Source organism: Halichoerus grypus, chromosome 13, assembly GCF_964656455.1.
Source record: "Halichoerus grypus chromosome 13, mHalGry1.hap1.1, whole genome shotgun sequence".
NCBI lineage: Eukaryota > Metazoa > Chordata > Mammalia > Carnivora > Phocidae > Halichoerus > Halichoerus grypus.
In genome coordinates this window covers 4,891,237-4,911,869 of record NC_135724.1, presented here as the reverse complement: position 1 = coordinate 4,911,869, position 20,633 = coordinate 4,891,237, and the positions used below count along the sequence as shown (strand labels likewise).

The window sequence follows — 20,633 nt, the reverse complement described above, 5'->3', positions numbered from 1 at the left end:
CAGTTAATAATATAATCAAAATTAATAATAACACAGTTAATATTGAATACTGGAAATTTGCTAAAATAGTAGATTTCAGCTGCTCTCACCACACACACACTAAATGGTAGCTATGTGAAAAGATATGTTAGGTAGCTTGTCTAGTAATCTTTTCATTCTGTATATGTATGTGAAATCATCACATGGTACACCTTAAATATATGCAATCTTCACTTAAAAAATAAAGTGGAATAAAAAGGAGGATGTACAATAAATATAGCAGGGAATCAAGGTTAAAAATAAGCAGATATAGGAGACTGGAAAATCTTTCACACGCGCGTGCACGCTCACCTAAAATATGTTTCATAGTCATTACCAGTATACTACTTACTCTATGTGGTTTGATGTGACTCTACAGCAATACCTCGCATTGCACGAGGCACATGGGATTATTTCCACTGTACAGCCGAGGATGCTGAGGCTGAAAAGGACAGCGATTTTCTTCAGAACACTCCAACCAGCACTGATGAAGCCACCACCAGTGTCCCCATGGGGCTGTTGGAAGGGAAAGAGGGACGCTAACACCATGCTCTCCAAGAGCCCCCACCCTTTCCAATCTACTGCCACTTATAACTGTCCCATAAAGGTCTTTGCTAGGATGGACCCAGCTTCCCAGACCTCTCCGTGCAGAGTTCTTCCCATTACACTACAGGACCCTCCAGGATGCCCTCTCTTTCTTCTCTGGAGTTTAAATTCTAAACACCAAGAGTGACTATTTCAGACTCCATCCTAACTGTACCAAGAAACGGAGAGTTAGTTCAGTGTTGGCTCTGAGCATTTCTTCCCATTGTCCTGATTCACAGTCTCTCCCAGCATGTTATTCCATTCACCAGAGCTTTAGGTCTCCCCTCCCGTAACACGACAGAGCCAGAGCCGGTCTGGGACGCCACTGCCCTGCACCGACTCACTTGGGAGGCAGCAGCGCAGCAGATATGTGAACCGGATATAGGAGCTGGGTCCGGGTCACAAAGGCTGTGTGCAGAGCTGGATTCTACTCAGCAAAGGTGCCAAGGTAGATCAGTTGTCAACCTTTGTCTTTGATCTCCAAAAAAGCATTTGAAGATTAATTTAAACATCAAAGGTAGATCACATGAATAGAATGCTTCCCAATTTCTGCCAACTATTATGATTTTTTTAAATCCTGAATCAGTATTTCAACTGAATTCACATCTAGGATTAACTGGCCTGCCCTTCCTCAAATTCTTTAAATCTCTGTTAGAAAACTCTAAGCTGTTTAAACCTTTAAATCAAAACAGGGTTGACTTTTAAATACCTGAAGCTAAAATAAGCTCTGAAGAATTTAGAAAAACCTCTGGTAGCACATAGCTTAGGCTTAGTTTTCATTGGATCTTCCAAATTTTTCATTAAATTATCAACTTGCTTTTTCTCCAGAGTCTTTGTAATGCATTTCCTGGATAAAAGCCTAAATGTTAAATTCAGATTTATTGAAACTTATGTACAGCTCTCCCAACAAATACACACACACAGACACACACAAACACACAGGGTATTCCACAGTCATGTTAAATTCTTAGCCATGGTTTTAATGAAAATGATTGGCCTTGATTCTACCATATTTGTGTACACATTTAATATTCCTTTTTTAAGATTTTATTTATTTATTGGAGAGGAAGAGAGCACGAGCCGTGGAAAGGGGCAGAGGGAGAGGGAGAAGCAGAATCCCTGCTGAGCAGGGAGCTGGGACACAGGGCTCCATCCCAGGACCCTGAGATCATGACCTGAGCCAAAGGCGGACACTTAACCACCTGAGCCACCCAGGCACCCCCACATTTACTATTCTTAAACATATTATATAATTGTGCACACATTCAGGTATGGGCAATAAATACTGCTTTAACTTCAGTTTCAGTCATCTTGGTCAAAATAAGATTATGCAATAATTTCTAAAAATTTAATATCTCTTTCCTCAGATAATCTCTTTGTGATAACTATTTGATCTTGTATATTAATCTTATTTTCTTCCTAGACATTCGGATTAAACTGTTTCTTTAATAACACAGAAATTATTCTGTTGTTCTCTTCTCAAAGCAGGACTGCATTAAGCATCTCTCTGTATCCAAATGCCTAACACAGTGCCTGGCTTGGGGTACATGTTCAATAAGTGAATGTGTGTAAAATGAATAAAAAATTTTAAAAGACTGGTCTTTTTTTGGAGAAAATAAGAAGCTCTTTCAACCCAAACTATGTAATAAAAGAGCTTCAAATCACTTTTCTGATGCATATGAACGAAACTACATGTTTAATAGAAAACATTTAGATATAAAACACATGCCAACTTCTCTAGCTTATATATCTGGTACATACCAACGATAAGAAAATATTTGAGTAGTGGATATGTTGCCTCAAGCTTCAATATTTTCCAAACATCAAACAAGCAAAAACCAGGAAGTAGGGATTGAAAATCTGGGAGTATGCGAAAAGCATTGAGTTGGTACAGTGAGTTTGAGGTGGTTGAAAGGAGATTGTATTTTCTGAAATGAAAATATAATCCCCAGAAAACAGCAGCACTGCTGCTATTGCAGGAGTAATCTCAAGAGTAGCGGTTTATTGTCAATTATGGCATGAAATTGCTGGTCATCAGAGAAGGTCTGATGTATTCATTTAATGTGTGATTGGTCAATTATTGCCCTCCCATTTCACAATATTGAGCTCGGATCCTGTAGGGAGATAAGGAGCCCTCCATTTCAGTCTTCAGTGATTTCTTTGGTCATCCAAAAGAAAGATGGTGGCTCTAGGAAGAGACCGCAGCTGGTCCCCTGAAGGAGTGCATGTCCTGCAGTGATGTCCCTGCACTCCACGTTCCTCAAAATGCCCAGCCCAGTCTCCTCACGCCATCCCATTCCCCAGTGCCAGGAGACAAGGCAGAGTGAAGCCTGGCAGGTAAACCTCCCAGATTCCAATGGCAGCCACCAATCTCAGAGCCACGTAGCCTGCAGGCACCAGCCAGCCAGGCCCAGACCTGCACAAGTCGGCCATCACCTGCTTTCTCCTCAGTGGAGGCTGTGATCCAGCATCCGGAGCATAGTCTCTGCGGCTGGGGCAGGAGTGAACCTCTTAGCACAGCACCTGGCATGAAATGCATGCTCAGTAAGTAACATTTATTATTGAGCCTTGTGTCCCTGATGTAAGAAAAACAATGTATTTCCCTTTGAGAAAGAAGAGGGATAAAAAACGCGCACAGCCCATACGAGGAGGATGGGTCTTTGTGCCCCTGAAGTCTTGAAGAGGAGTGTTTAAGGTGATGAAGTGGGAGAACGGGGCGTGGATGGTGGACCGGGTCCAGCCAGGGTGTCCGCAGGCAGTTTGGCCGCTCGCTCCTCAAGAATCTGAAGTCACTCCCGAGGGGAACTTGCCAGCTGCAGGCTCCGGGGTCTGCAGGACCACCCCAGGCAGAGGCACTGCGTTCTTGCAGGTGCATGGCTAGGGCCCCCGGGGGTTCCCGAGCTGCTTCCCACCAGGAGGGAGCCGCTCCTGCCGCGTGCTTGTCTGGGGCTCTGTTGCCCTGAGTCCGCTCCCTCCTTACAAGAGTACTTCCTGAAGTGCATTCTGGCTTCAGGATGTGCTCCTCTCGAGGGTTACTTGGTGCAGTGGTTTGAAAATAGCCCCTTGGAGATTTAGAATAGATTTGAAGGATCTTAAAAGCTCTGCAATAAAGGAACTTGTTTTACTTTGTTCAACAGAGCATGTTCCAAGTGTCCTTAACCACAGAGCTGTTTTAAATCCTAATACCTATTAACATCCCACAAAACTCCATTTTGTAAATATCTAAGGAGCCTGCGGATAGAACATTTCGGGGCCTTCAGATGGGAAAAGATTGTCTTTATTTCACTCACCGCTAAGACAAATTTAGCATTTCTTTTATTAGCGCCGGCAGCCCACCAAAGTGAGGTCACGAGCATTGTTTCATTTTACATACAATTGTTGCAAATGTCATTCATCACTGCTTCTAAATTATCTTAGTCATTGATGCACATCAGATGTCATTCCATTCATTAATAAAGCACCAATGTTAGTATATCGCAAATTTATTCTTTCATAGTAGATAACTGCACTTTTATATAACTTGTTTCCTTTGTAAACGTAGGGCTTTGTGCATTTAGAAACATTATTCTAAGAAGGGGTCCATGGACTTCACCAGATGGCCAAAGATCCGGGGACAGAAAAGGTGAAGAACCTCTGTTCCGCTTTGCCTTTGTACCAGCTGGCTGGGCAAGCCAGCTTGGCCATAAGGTACTATTTTCTTAAGAGTCTAAGGCTATATCAAAAGCTGCCCATGGGAACATGAGACCAGCATGTGACTAGTAAACAGGAACACTGGGGTTGTAAGAGCTAGGAGAGCCCTGTGAGGTGAAGGAAGGGCGTACCATCAGGATGGAGCTCAGAGGCCGCTGCTTCCTCCACCCCTCTGGTCAACAGCGCCTTGTAGGTGTCAATGCCCAGAGCTGGGGCACCATCAGATACGGGCTACCATAGCCTGCGTATAAAAGGAAATGTGCAGACTGTGGACGGGGCAGGAGGAGCCCTTCTTAGATCGCATTTGTTCTATGACCACTTCTAAGTTAAAGAGAACAGTAAGACTCTCGGAGAGCATCTGAGGGCAGATGTTGGAAATGCATGATCACAGCATTCACACCAGGGCCACTGGCTGCAGTGAGATTTCCCTTCCGCGGCTTGCAGGGAAACGTGATGTCTGGCATGAGTGGACTTAGATTCAAGTTCTCCTACGGCATTGGCAGGGTTAAACCTCACAGCTACTTATCCCTGAAAGTGAAATTGTCATGAATGTGACAGAAGACAGGATATAAAGTCACCAAAACAGGTTATCACATGAGGAATAATTGCTGGACAAATAATTATTGAGAAGTAATTATTACACAAATCTGACACATGGTGGAGAACACAGCGGCAATAAACACAGTTATTACACTGAATCTCTCTACTGGAAGAAGGAAAGAAAATTCTTCATCCCCAAGCAATGGTTTTCCTTTTGAAAACGGGTATTAATCACCAATGTCTGGTCCACCAACACAGAGCAATTGAATCAGAAAGTTTCAGGATTCTCGGATTTCTCAAAGTTTCCAGGAGATTTTAATGTGCAGTCAGAAATCCCGCCCTTGACTTACTATTCACTCAACCCACCGACCGTGAGCGAGACTCTCAGTTCAGAGGCACCATGAGGACCAGGAAGCCAAACAAGTTAACCAGCCCGTAATTAAGGAGTTTACGTTTAATCCAGCGATTCATTAGCAGTATCTAATGAACTGTCTTTACTAATAGGGGTATCCAAACTAGCTTCACCCTTCTTAACCTACCTGCTCACACTTATTCCAGGAGCCCTAGTACTGATCATGCTGAACCAGGGCCCGGCGTGCCCTGTGAGCGACATTTCCATCCTGCATGACATTTGCTGATGGAGGAAAAATCCTCCTGTAAGGTCCTTGGGAGAGGAGTCCAGAGTCCAAAGATCCAAAGTGTGGATTTCCACTTTAACTGTGGACCTTGGGACATAACTTCACCTAAATTCTCAGAGCCTATTTCTCCATTTATAAAATAGAAATGATGAAACCAACAATGTTGGATGGTCAGGATTAAATAAGCACGTTGTGAGAGGTATTTTTTCCAGTAAGAAGCTCTTTCTCATCTATTTATTTTCATTATAATTGAAGCTAAATTTTCAATGTAGACTATATTTGCTAAAAATTGGCAATATCTCAACCTAAAAGTTTACAGTTACATGCATCGGGGACCAAGTATACCACTCTCCAGGAAAAGGAACTGAGACACAGAGGTCTGAGCTTTCCAGAGCCAGGAAATTTTCCTTTACTCAGCACCATTTCTAAGACAGTTCAAAGTGGACTTGCATCTTGATGCACATATCCATTATTTCGATAGGTCATCACTGATATCTAAAGTGTAACGTGATGTGGTTTCACAACAAAATTACACAAGTTAGGAGGGAAAAAAAAGAGGTCACGTTCGAAAAACCACAATTTCATACTTACCTCCATGTGGTATACTTCATTTTTCCCAGTTACATTCACTTAGTGACTTAGAGCATCATAATTCCCTTAACAAACACTCCTTTTTCTCTAACTATATCTGTATGTAATGAGGATAGAATAAAAATAAAGGTTCCTTCCAATTTATTCTATTATTATCAAATGCTAATTGAGAAAGATAAATTTGCATATTTTAGAAGGTTATTAAATGAATTAGCTAATGATAAAGAACTTTTGAATTTAAAAACTAAATATTAATAGGGAGAAGAAAGCATGTTACTAATTCTCTGCTTCCTACAGTCACCCTGATAGGAGGGAGATAAATGAAATAAGAACATGAGGGGGGCGCCTGGGTGGCTCAGCCGTTAAGCGTCTGCCTTCAGCTCAGGTCATGATCTCAGGGTCCTGGGATCGAGCCCCGCATCGGGCTCCCTGCTCAGCGGGAAGCCTGCTTCTCCCTCTCCCACTCCCCCTGCTTGTGTTCCATCTCTCGCTGTGTCTCTCTCTCTGTCAAATAAATAAAATCTTTAAAAAAAAAAAAAAGAAATAAGAACATGAGGATTACCCATTAGGAACAGAAGTAATGCTCCTATGCCCTTTGCTTATAGAAATTATGCTTATGACCTAAATCAGTGATGTCTATATGGCAAATAAACAATTATCGAACTACTTTCCCTTTAAAAAGAATTTTGTTCCAGTTATCTATTGCTGTGTTCAAACTATCCCAGAACTTAGGGACTTAAAACAACCATTTTATGTGGCTCATGGTTTGGGGGGTTGGGAATTCAGGAAGGGCTCACTTAGGCAGTTTATCTCTGACCCACTTGGTCTGAGGCAGCGGGGACGGGAGGATCCATTTCCAAGACTACCTTAGGGTTCCTCGGCGTATGCATGAGATCTCTCCCCTCTCTGTCTGTCTCTCCTCTCTCTCTCTCACACACACACACACCCCTACCTTCCAGAGCCTCTCCACCTCTGCATGCCTCAGCTCTCACAGCATGGCAGCCTCAGGGCAATCAGATTTCTTACATGGTGGTCAAGAGCTCCAAGGTCAAGTTGTTCCCTCAGGCCTAGGCTCAGAAGCTGGCATGACATCGCTTCTGCAGCATACTTTTGGTTAAAGTGATCACAGATTTGAGGGAACACACACCCTCGTGTCTCAAATGGTAGAGTCAAAGAATTTGTGGCCATATCTAATCTACCACAAATCTTTAAGGCAGTGGTTCTCAATCAAAGCAAATTTGTCCCTTCCGGGCTAGTTAGTGATGTCTGGAGACATTTTTGGTTATCACCACCGGGAAGGCAGGTGCTACTGGCATCTAGTGGACAGAGGCTGAGAATGTCATTGAACACCCTACAGCTCACAGGACAGCTGCCCAGCAGTAAGAATAATCTGGCCCAAGATGTCAGCAGTACCAAAACTGAGAAGCAACACTTTAAGGTGTATCTGCATAATAAAAGTGAGAAGTTATTGTTATGCGTCCCTCTCTTTCCAAATGCCCCTGGGGATTCTTCTAATCCCTACAGCTGGGATTAGAATAGAGACAGCATTACTCTATGATTTCAGTTCAGCAGAAGAACTGAATCCCTGATGTGTGCTAGGTGCATGTGGAAACCAGCGATCAATAAGACCTGGATGCCTGACCTCAGGACAAGTATAATCCAGTGATGAGGTGCGTGGAAGAGCAGTCGGACAGGTTCGTAAATTATTATTGGCAATAAAGAGAAGAGTGAAAGCGATACTCGATAGGATGTAAGCTCCACAAATTCAGGAATTTTGGCTTATTTTCTATTTCCAACACTTAGATCAGTTTCAGATACATTACAGTGGATCAATAAGTATTTGTTGGATGACTAAATGGAACTGAGTTCCTATATAAGGAGGAGAATTTGAGAAAATGCCCAGCAGAGCTCCTTGTTGAAAAGGTCAAGTGCACTGAGGGTTACCCAATCCAAGGTGCCACTTGTCTTCCCAAGCAAAGAAACATGACATTTCTGTCTTTGTCCCCTGAAAGCAGAATCAAAGCAGTTTAGGGCGAGGTGGAGAGGAGAGGCACAAACAAGAGCTTGGGTCTCAGTGGGAAGCTGGGAACCAAGGGCAGGGGCCACTGCTTTGAGGACTGCATAGCTTCTCTTCGTCCACTGTCTAAGTGCTTGGCTATTTCCCCACAGTTGTAAGCAGTTTAACTCATATTAAGGACAGCAAGGAAGGGGAGATGTGATAGAACCCACTCCTGAGTAGCCAAATGATGAGGTAGAGAAGAAAAGAGGAAAGAACTCAGAAAAGCATCCAAACCAGGGGTGCCTGAATTGCCCCGGGAAGTAGGTTCAAATCGGGAGGCTAAAGTCCTGAGGTCTCAAACAAGGGGACAAAGGGCCCATTTGTTCTCAGAAAAGTGTTTGCAGTGTCCTCGAAGGAGGACAAACCTTTCTTTTGGCTTAGAGCAGACACCCCATGCTGATTGGATGTTTGACTCAGTAAAGGAAGCCTGGACAGAATTTTCAATACATAGGGAACCAGTTTGGGTCAAAGTTGATTCTTTTTTTCTTAGGTCCATTCAATTTTTCATCATAAATATTAAAATCCTATAATTAGGATGAGGAAATATAGATGATATTCCCATACCTTTGTGGGGAACTGTTGTTTCATTCTGATAAAAACACAGAACAGAGAAGAAGACGGAGAGCCTGAATTCCTGAAACACAATGAACACATCCAAGGCCCCTGTGAGTAAAATCCATATAGTTAGACACCAGAAGGCCAACTGAAAAGGTCTACAAAAGTACAAAAGGTCTGCTGTACAAATAATCGATATGCTTAATATATGTTTTAAAAACTCGTAGAAATAAATAATACGAAAACACAAGTAAAGAACATGAATGGACTAATTATAAAAGAATTTCCAGGGAATATATGAAAAAAATGTTCTTCACTAATAAACGGTATAAACCAAAACCAATAAAACACAATAATTAGCTATCAAATTGGCAAATAGTAATATATATACAGAATACAAATCGCAAGATATTTTTGAGAGCAATTTAGCAAAGGCTTTAATAAAAGCAAAGGCTTTGACCCCAAAATTTCACTTGTAGAAATTCATCCTAAGCAAATTACTGCATAATAAACAAAAACATAAACAGAAGATGGATATCATGTGGTTTATAAAAAGAAAAAATTATAAGCAAACTAAATGTCCAACAACTGGCAATTAGTTGAGTAAATTATGGACAACATAGGTCATAACAATATTTTCATCTATAATGATAACAAATATATATATTTATTGATATGGAGAGATGTTTATGATATATTAATTATGAAGAGGTCACAGGAAAGTCTGTATGATATGATCCTGCTTTGTTTCTAAATTGATAGTTGAAGAGAACTATAGAGTCTGAAATGTCCAGAAATTTAATCATTGTTTTCTCTGGTGAGTGAGATTATGAGTGAATTTTGTTGGCTTATCTGAATTTTCTCCAATGAACATTACTTACGTAATTTTTTAAGAGATTAAAAGAAAAAAATTCTGATTACAGGTTAAAAGTACAGAAGATGCATTTTAAGATTGTTAACGTTAAAAATAGACACTGCAGGTTATCTTCCCAGCAAAAGATAGCTTTATTCAGGAATAAAAGAATTGCAGTCCAGGACAGACAACCTGCTGCAAAACCATAGGCTAGTCAATGGAAACAAAGGAGAGGTATTCTGTTTATGTCAGAAAGGGGTAAGTTGGGAGGGCTGTTAGGAACTAAGAGTCCACTGGAGGGAACCGACCTGTTGATGGGGGTGAGGGGAGGATGAGGAAAGCCCCTTGTGGAGTGGTATCCACCTGCAAGGTCAAATCCCTGTAAGGTCAAGTCCCACTCTTCCTGTTGGGTCTGTAATTGGCTGCCGAAACCTCTGGACTGCGTGTCAGTGAGGTTTCCCATCACTGATTTTCATAAGATTAAGGAAAGCGGATAGCAAGTAAGAATGTGTGGCTATCTATGACTGGGAATCCCTATAGGGGAAAAAGCAAATCATTCCCTTCTATCCTTCGAGATTCTCAGCTGGGATCCCTGTTACGGCAGACAGATTAACAAGAGAAAAACAAACTGAAGTTTATTAACCTGTGTATCTCCCATAAACATGGGAGAAGTAACAAAGAGGTGGCCAGAGCTTGGGCTTCAGAAAAGGCCTATTTGGGGTGGCTTAGCCTGGTCTCCTACACCTGATGCTCCTTTAATAAGCCAAGATTAAGGTTCAGTATAACAGGTCCATATCACATTGGGTTCCAACCACAGGGATACTTTATTACAGATGAGTGTTAACATTTATAACTTTTAATATTAATTGAGCTAAAAACACTTTTCTCAAGATAAACATTTGGTTTATGACAATCCAAGCCGTTAGTTGATCTTAATTTTTATAAGCACAAAGAAATTGTCATTGTCCCCAAAGACAGTCTAGAAAGAAGGTAAAATAATAGCAGGTTTTATATTTTGTCTTCAGAGGGTATTTGGTTGTTTTTTTTTTATTTGAAAAATTCCACAATTTATTTGTCATCATTTATGGCACCATCTCGAAGATTCAACAGGGATCACGCTGACCGCTTTTCCTTTGCAAGGAGCTGAATAAAAACTAAATAAAATTCACATTTTAACAGCAGTAATGTCTTAGCATCAGAAAATGATTATTTTTCTAAAACTGCAAATAATCCATCTGGGTATTCTTTGGCCTTTATTTCTAATTAGACGCAATATTTGAGAACTCATTTATCCAGTGCCTCAAAAAATTTAAAATTTTTGTGAAATAACTGAAATGGGTCATGTGCTATATAATTCTCCTCTTTGAAGGTGATGTTGCCTGATAGGTGGCTGAACTGGGAGTTTGGGAGACCTAAGAGGTTTCTCATGGGATTCCTGTGATGCCTCCTTAAGATTCTTACCTCCTTCCCAGCTTCATGTCTGTTCAATTTGAAACATGGGGAAAAACAATTTCCACGTATTTCCCGCCATATAAGGATTAGCTGGATAATCCGTCCAGAGCAGAAGTAAGAATACTGACCTTTGTGGTGTCAGTTTTCCATACATATTAAATGAGCAAACTGAGTTAAAAGTACAAGTTGGTGTTTGGAGACAGCAGAAGCCCCTCGGGGAGCTCCTAGTGCAGAAGTCACTTCCTACCCCTCCTTGCGGATTGGAAAAGTCAAGGGAGGCACCCTCCTCAAGGCCATGTTTTAACCTAAAGCCATGTCTAATAATGGATCATGTTTTATTTTTTTTTAGGTACCATTTACCCACTGCTTGTGACCCTATGGCTGCCAGGGACACCGACCCCACTGAAAACCAGTGACCATTACCATGATGCACCAAACCAAGAGGACAAAGGAGATAGGTAACTTCCTGCAACCTGAAATGAAAACAGCTATTCATCTCCTCCTAACACTAGTTTAAGGCCTGGCTCCCGCCTTCAGAAAGCTCGTGGTGTTGTCGGATGCATGGAGTTTCAACAGAGACACCCAGGGAGAATGGTCCGACTGCTACACAGACCAGTGGGCACGTCATCCTCTAGCTCCCCAGGTCTACCAAAAAAGGCAGAAAACAAGATCAAAGGTTTTAACCCCCCAACTGAAGAACTGCCTATGTATTTTACCTTTCCCTTCAAGGAACAATTTTCCACTAATATACTCTGCCCAACCATGCAGAAGAGTAAGTGGATCTAAAATCTGCGTGCATACACGTGCGCACATACATTCTGCAGGAATCGCACAAAAGGCCAAGAGAGAAGCAATCCATCTGGGTTTACGTTTATTGTTTCATTGTTTTCTTAAGTATTTTATTAATGCCCTGTGACTTGCTAAGTGCAAATATATGAAAGGAAGGCACTCATATGAGAGGAAATGTTTGGTTCAAAATAAACTATGACTTCAATCTATCATTTATTGCATTTGAATAAACAGAAAAGCCATCTAAACCTTTTGAATTTTAATCCATTTTTATGGCCTCTTTATATTCTTCCGAAGTGCCTCCCTACTTCTATAATATAATGAACTACCCACCTGATTCAAATCCTGTCATTGCCTAGTTAGGGGTGGAATTTGAGTTAGCCGACCAGCTTGGATAGAATAATAGCAGCTGTTGTAAATTCAAATGCATTTTTATAGGAAAAGATACAAACTTCACACAGGATAATTTATTATGCTGGTTATTGTGCACCTGGGGACTGAGTTTCCTTACCTGCCCACCCTGGTCAGAAATAGAAGAAAATGTCCATGAATCAATCTGTGTGAAAGAGGCATTTGATTTGTATCTTGGATGGGGAGGGCCAGCTATTTGTAAAATTAGCTCAGTCTGAACAGCTAAAAGGCTAGCTGAAACAGAGCCATCTCTCAATCAGGCAGCCCCAAATCCCCAAAGCAAAAGCCTTTTACTTTTCCCACATTGCGTGGGAAAGTGCTGTGAGACAGAGGGGCCACCGGCAGTACGGGACAGAGTGACACTTAGCGCCAAATCTAATGGCCAAGTGGGAGGCTGGGGTTGGTTCCAATGACAGAAAGTATTTTGGAGAGTCTCTAAAAGAGATCACAGTAGCGTTTCCCGAAGGAAAAACACAAGAGCAATGTGTCTCACACACTTAGAGATTATTTTAAGAATATGAAAGCTAAAGCCTGTGCCTTTCGAGGACACCCTGCAGAGGGTCCTGACCCAGGTTAAGCTGCATGAAAGGCGATAGTCAACTTCTGACGGGCCCGTGGAGCCCCTCTACCCTCATTTTAAGTACAGCCCAGAAACTTTTACTGCAGGGAGCACTAATGACCCCAAACGTACATCCTTCTATCTTCTGAAGAATCCTCACCATAACCATGCAATGGGTATTATTACCCCTACCTCCGAAGGGTGCAAACAGGCTGAGAGAGAGCGATTCTATATTGGTTCTGGATGCACAGCTGGCAAATGACAGAAAACCTACCCCAGAGGCCACGGTGGGGCAGCGTCCTGCCCCTCAATCCAGTTAACAAAATAACAGTCCTAAGTGCATGGGAGCCCTAGGCCTCTGACCCTGCTGGGGCTGAGACCTCCCCGAAGGGTGCACGCCGGCCCCTGCACAGTCCATGGAGATGCAGTGCTGGGCCTCAAACCCCTCCCGATCAAGTTTTTACAGCATGATTTAATACCCATCCTCACTATCTCGGGCATAAATTTAAAAGGGAGTGGGAAGATACAGTTTGCATAAGCATTTGGGGACAAAGAAATATTTGGTTATCAGTTATTTTGAACAAATAACCAAATCCATTATTCACATTCTATTTACATATGGTCCAGAAATAACTGAAGGCAACTGTCCAGATTTAGTAATTCATCCCCTGGAAAGATTTTTGTTAGTTTTGTTTTTATTAACCAGTTTGGCACTCTCTACAGCCTAAATTTATAGCATGATTTTTATGCCTCCTCATTCAGTTTGGATTGTGTAAGCCTACAACCTGAAAATGAAAGAAGTATATAAGTAATTTATGGGAGCAAAGAGAAGTAACCAAGAGGTGGTGTGAGTCACGGGTGAGGTGCTGGGCAGAAACCCTGTGGCCGGGCTTGCTAATGACACAGCCTTGGCAAGGGGCAAGCTCGGAAGTGTGTGGGCGCGCACACGCACACAAGCGTGCGCAGGTGTATGTTTTGATTAGACTCCTTGAGTGTGCAGGAACAAGAGGCAGAATTTACATTGGAAATGGAATTTACTGGAAAAATACATAGAGGAATCCACGGGCAATCTCCCCGCAGGTAGACAAGGAGGCCCCTGAAGAAATAGGATGCAGTTCAGGACACTTAGCATTCTCCTGGCATCCATATGCCCTGTTTGCCTTTGCACCTGCCCCCCCCCTCAGGTCTCTGACTGCAACATTCCGACTGGGTCAAGGTCTAAATTCCAGGGGTGCCAGTCCGCTCAGCTTCTCGGAGAGCCCTGCTCACCAGACTTCTTCAGAAATGACAACAAATGGACCAGGAGTCTACTAGACCGTGTCAGCGAGGCCCTGCCCTGCCACCCCATAGCTGGGACCATGTTCCCTCGAACCCCCTTCTCTGTAGGTTCCAGGAGAGAGTGGAGGCGAGAGCAAGCACCTCGAAACACTAACCAGAGAGTTACCATATGATCCAGCAGCCTCCTTCCTAGGTATGCACCCCAAAGAACTGCCAACAGGAACTCAACAAATAGCCTGTATGGCAGAGGTTGTCGCGGAATTACTCACAGTAGCCAAACAGAGGAAACAAGCCGAGGGTCCACTATGCATGCCTGGATAAGGAAAATGTGGACAATGGAGTGGTCTCCTGCGATGGCAAGAAATGAAGTACTGACACACACTACGGATGGATGAACTTGGAAACCGTAGGCTAAGGCAGAAGCCAGACACCAAAGGTCACATATTGTCCGACTCCACAACTGACAAATTCATAGAAACAGGAGTTGATTGGGGGTGACCAGGGGCAGGAGGAGGAATGGGAGTCACTGCATCACGGTTAGTTAGCCTCTGTTTGGGGTGAAACAAGAGGTTTTGGGAACAGGCAGAAGTGATGGTTGTACAACAGTGTGTGAATGTAGTAAATGCCGCTGAGTTATACCCTAATAGTTAAAATGGCAAAAGGTACATTCTATTATTTCACCACGAGGAGAACTCGGATGGGATCGGATGACGGTGGGCAGAAGTCATCACTGCTGGATGGTGTCGCCATCACACACGGGACAGAGGGCTGCAGAGGCAAGGGGGTGAGGGTGAGCCAGATGACCAGCAGAGCCCCGCGCAGTCCCTGGTGGGGGAGCCCCAGGCCACTGTCCTTACAGAGGTGCCCGAGTACCCACAAACCCCACTTGGGCTCCAGTCCTGCAGCTGCCCAGCCTACTGCCATCCCCCACTGGCTCGGCCCAGCTGCGTGCCCGGGGTGACACTCCCTCTGACCCTTCCTTCCCAGTCCCTCTCTGAGCTGGGTAAGCACCAGCACTCTGACTGCTGACTCCCAGAACTTGCAGAGGGGCTCTCATCCCGGCCTGTGGAAGGACCCACTTCCTGGACCTATTCAAAGTTTTCCTCCACAGCAACGGCCGGGTCCTTCCTCACTGACGGGGGGCTGCAGGGCGGGTGATAACGTCCACCACCGTCTGAGGAGCACTTCAGGGTAGGAAGCATTTTCCACATCTCATCTCATCTCCACCACTGACTGCCAGGTGTGTTCTTACTTTAGGAAGAGGAAGCAGACACAGAATTACTAAGTGGTGGTGGCAGGGGGGCCGGGCTTGCCTGCCCTGCCCTGGGATGTCCACTCGTTTCTCTGGCAACACCAGGCTCAGCAGACCTTCTCGGTGACCCGCACAGGTGGCCCTGTGCACTCCCACCCACATTTCCACGCTCAGCCTTCCTTAGCATTCAAATATGCGCCAAACCCCCAGGAAGCCTGTGAAGTTAGGCCATGTTTACAAGTGGTTATTATTGAGCTCATTAGTGTTACCCTATCTGTCTTTCACTGTTGTTATTGATCTTCGGACTCACCCATCACAGAGCATCTGGGCACAAGCCCAAGACAGATGCTTAATTAAACTCTGAGCATCCCCACTCTTGCTCTCTCTCTCTCTCTCTCTCTCTCTCTCACACACACACACACACACACACAGGTCCCTGGATAACAGATCGGATGGATGCCAGGGTGTTCAGATGGCCCTGGGATCATGGACGGTGAAAGTGGCCAAACTCCGATAGGTACCTCCAACTTTGAGTGTTCACTGCTGGCCAGACACGTTCTAATGCACCTGCAGCGTTCCGGGACCAGAGTGAGAGCTGGGCCCCCACAGCGGCTGCGCATCGCATCTCCCTGGACCTGCAGAGACACAGCTTCACCAGGGAGGGAAGGTCTTTGTTTCAGAACAGAGTTACTGGTTTTTGGTCAGACTGACTGGTGCAGTAAGCCCAGTTCCATGGTGCCCCTGAGTACAAAAGTCCTTGTTTAAGCTGAGAGGCCATTGTGCAAGGCTGACACTTTGTCATGCTCCATGGGTTTCCTGGAAGGCTGCATTCAGACACAGAGCTCTTGAGGGCAGCAGCATGGAAGTGTGTCCAATTTCTGTCCGTATGTGGTGACAGACTTCCCACTCTTCCCCATGGAAAGACAGGATATCAATCCACCTTTCCCAGAGTTGTAAATTTCACTCAGGGTCAAGCTTCTGACTAGAGTAGTGCTGTTAACCAGGGACCCACCCCAGGGGACATTAGGCAATGACTGGATACATTTTGGGATGTCAGAACTGGAAGGGGTTGCTGGTGGGCAGAGGCCTGGGATGCGAACCATCCTACAGTGCCCAGGATGGCCGCACCACAATGAATCATCCAACCAAAACATCAGCAGAAACCCAGCACTAGAGAACTCCTACCACATACTTATTGTTCTAAAGACTTTTAAAGGGTTAAAATAATTACATTTTACATGTCTTCATCCATTTGGGCTACTATTACAAAATACAAAAGACTGAGTGGCTTATATACAACACACATTGATTTCTCAGCTCTGGAGGCTGCAAGTCCAAGGTCCAGGTTACGGCTGATTTGGTGTCTGGTCACAGATGGCCATCCTTTTGCTGCATCGTCACGTAGGAGAAGGGACAAGGGAGCTCTCCAGGGTCTCCTCTGTAAGGCATTCATCGCATCCGTGAGGGCTCCACCCTCAAGACCTAATCACCTCCCAAAGGTGATTTCCAAATACCATCACACTGAGGATTAGGTTTCCACATGTGAATCTGGGAGCGCGCATCACACATCCAGGCCCTAGGACCATATTACACATTGATCATTTTCACTTGGACCTTCAAACCAATCTGTTTATCAGCACAGATATAATCTCCAATATATTTAAAGATCTTTTTAATTCACATGAGGCTTTTAAGTATTTTCTTCCTTGTTTGAACACTGGGAATCTATTCAGTGTTCGTGCAGAAGTGCATTTCCCAGAGGGCCACCTGGTAGACAGAATATACCTTTTCTCCCAGTTAAAGAGGACCGAGTCCCCCCCCTTCAGGAGCGTGAAAGCACATTTGCACATGGAAATCTCACTTCCATGGGAGGACATCTGGCCTCACACGAAGTAGACAGCAAGACCCATCAGCACATAGAAATCCTGATGGGCTGAGTAAGACTTCCCCGAGATGGTTCAAACCAGGAAAAGTCAGGGCCAGCAGGGCATGCGGAGAATAGGACCATGCACAGCCCAGAAGGTTTTGCTAAGCAAACCAAACTCGGATCAAGAGAACACAGTGGTACAGGATTCTTACTGAGAACACCAGACCTACATGTGCAAAGCGGGCTGGGAACAAGATTACAATTTGCCGTGAACACCAGGCTTAGGCTACTACGGAAGATTTTTGACCAACAGATCTACAAACTGAAAGAAGTATTTTCATAAAGTTAATCAGTCACTTTGATGAAGCTAGAGCAGATATCAGGCCAATAATCAGGAGATATTGTAGGACACCCAGAGCTGAGAAAAGGGCCTTGATTAGGGTGAGATTTTGAGTCTGAGTGGTGAGTAAACGGGAGTTGTTCTTGCTGTTATCATGAATGAGAGATCACCAAAGGTGGACAAGGAACAAGCGAGGGATGAAGGACTGGGAAAGGCCCTTTGGGGGAGAAAGCAGGGGATTCGATCTCCATTGTTTCTTAACTTTCAGTAATTCCTCGACTCAATAAACCTGCTTCTGCTTCCATCACTTTATTGAGACTGTTCATAATGTAGAAGTCACACTGACCTCATCATTGGCCAATTGAGTTATTTTTCAACCATTATCCTACTTGATTTACCCATAGATTCTCAGCTACTTGAATGTTTTCATTTTTTAATGCACATTCAATGTGCATTGTCTTAATTTGTTTTAAGGCAAATAGTTTTAAGCACATTCAGGCAGTGTGTTAAGCTTAAGGGGTAAGATGAACATGATTCCTTCTCTCCATAAACTTATAATCCAGTGGGAAACAGCTATTAAACAAGTAATTTTGCATATATCCCTGGCATAAATGTAACTGTGGTAAGTGTTATCAAAAAAAAAAAAGAAAAAAAAGAAAGAAAGAAAGAGAGAGAGAGAGGTGCTCTAAGAGTTCATCATATGGAACCTCCCTTATCCTGGAATAAAGAAAAAAAAACTCCCTGAAGAAATATTTTGGCTGGGACTTGAAGGGCCTGTAGGAGTTTACTAGATTAGGGAAGGCCTAGTAGGACACCCAGAGGAAGCCAGGAAGGGAAGGAGTCTGGTGTGGCCCTGTTCCCATGGGATGACCAAGGGAGAGTGACAGGCAGCATGGAAGGGTTGGTCACATTAGACCATGCCCCCCACAATCAAGATTTTGAATCCAGGGTCACAACGGGCCACTGACAACATGATCAGGTCTGCATTTTTACAATACGTTCTTTAGTGCTATGTGGATGGTGGGCTGGCAGGTGGGCAAGGGTGTGCGGGATAAGACAAATTTGTAAGCTGTTGCAAGAGCTCCTCCCCGAGTCAAGGTGATGGCAAGGAGAAGGCTGAGGGTTTATCTGAGAAAGAGAGGGAGAGGCCTTGGTTAGTGACTGAATGTGAAGGGGTCCCAGAGAGGGGTCCTGGGAGGGGGAAGAAGATTCAGTTTGGACCCAGGAAGCTGAGCTGTCCTGCAGATGAGCTCAGAATCAGTCTGGGGCAGGAAACGTTCTTGCCCTGCTTTCTGCAAGCTCTTTCCCTCCTCCCTCTCTGAATATCCCTCCCCAGGCTCCTCCTGGGCCTCCTTCCCCCTCTGACTTCCTCACCCAGCAGCATGTCCACACCCCCCTACCCCCTCCTGAGGTCCCTCTCCTGCTGATCTCTTCCCTCAGTAGGGCTGCCACCCTCTCTCACCTGTCTGCAGTTCTGCCCAAAGGCCCAGGTCGCCAAATCTACATCTTCCTCACGTTCACCTGCAGCCCAGACCCACAGTACAACTATCCACCTGCTGCCTTCTCTCCGGGGTCTTGCTGGCACCTTAAGCTTAACAAACATAAACCTGAGCTTATTCGCTTCCGTGAGAAAAAAAAAAAAGAAAAGAAAAGAAAAAAGGTAAAAGGGCCTTCCTCCTCTGTCTCCAACCTCTATTAATGGCAGTACCCTCCACTCGATGCCTAGCCCCAAAATATGGGATCCATCCTCCTTCGCTCCCCAAAACCAGTCATTCGTGAAAACATGTCAGTTCGCTTTGAGACCCCAGCCTGCCCAGTCCTCTGCCCTCCCCTCCCCGTCCAGGCCCCTGTCACCTCACTGACCTTGGGGATTCTAACCCCAGCATACCCCACACATCATACCAGGGATGTTATTTTAGCACACAGAACTGACCACGTCGCCATCTGGCGATAAAGCCTCTGCAGGCCCCGATGTGAGGACACGCACCCGAGCCTGGCCCCGCCCTGCTCCCCGAGGCTCCTTCTGTCCTCCAGCACGTCTCACTGCAGCCCCTCCGTCCTCCTGCCCCTTGCTGCCTGGGACCTCCCTGCCTGCACCCACGCTGCTCCCTCCACTAAACAGCTGTCCCCCGAAAAGGCCTGGCGTGCCTCCAGGGCCCATCTCCTGGGGCTTCCCTGCTTCCTCCAGGTGAGCTGCGCATCCCTTCCTCTGGGCTTCCACAAGCAGTCTTCATAGCTTTGTCGTCACATGCATCACGGCGCTGTGGAACTTACTGTTGGTCTCTCTCTATTTACCAAAGTCCCCAGTCCCTGCTGTGAATCCTTAGGACAAGAGAAGCCAAGGTTCTTGGTCAGGTGAGGTCACCTGTTCTGAATCCTGGCTGCACGGTGCCACCAGCTGGCACACACCTTAGACAGCCCCCTGCCTGGGCACCATCGGCGGATGGGGGGCACAAGGGTGTAGGACCCAACCCCAAGAGGGGCCTCCAGGGCAGGATACTGTGCAGCTCAAGCTGAGAGCGGGAGAAGCGGGGAAGTCACAGGCAGAGGAATTGGGAGAATGTGAGAGAGGGGAAGAAGCAGGAAGACGCCCCCACGCTCCCACCCTCACACACTCGGCAGAAGGCTAGTTCAGTCCACAGGCTGGGCGGCGCTGCCAGGCGAGCTGGCTGGAGATCCTGCTACGTGTCTGAGGGGCTGGGAGTCGCCTAGATGTGCTCAAACCAGATGGAGAAACTGGAGGTAAAAGGACTCTATGTGGTGAGCAAGGACAGGAATGTGAAAGGTGGCATTAATTCTCCTCCCACATAACCCTCCTCCCAGGACCTACACGCAGGAAGGTGTCCTGTGTGTTAAGCATGGTCCCCACCTAACGCACAAGAGGCAGTGTTTCCACTCCGAGTCCTCCAGGTGCTGGGAGGAAATTGAAGTACTTCAGGCTAAGTCCACCACCAACAGAGCCCAGGGAGGCGCCAGCCAGGTCAGCCACTCACATCAAGGGTCCCCGTTGTGCCAGGGGACCTCACTTTGTCCTGGGGAGCGCTTCCCGCTGATTCTCCCTGCCAAAGCAAACAGCTCCGTGTGTGGGTAAACACGGTCTCTGCCTCCCTGTGGCGGCAACAGCCCGGCTCCAGCTTGGCATCCCCGTGGGGGACC

At 45.2% G+C, this 20,633-nt stretch overlaps 1 long non-coding RNA gene across 1 annotated transcript in view; it reads right to left on the bottom strand.

The window, feature by feature from the left end:
* Positions 1 to 20,033, bottom strand: part of LOC118554602 (uncharacterized) — a 219,120-nt gene extending 199,087 nt beyond the window's left edge. The window contains exon 1 of the long non-coding RNA XR_013443245.1: positions 19,752 to 20,033. This is a non-coding gene — a long non-coding RNA (uncharacterized LOC118554602). The remainder of the gene's footprint in view (positions 1 to 19,751) is intronic.
* Positions 20,034 to 20,633: the final 600 nt, after the last annotated feature.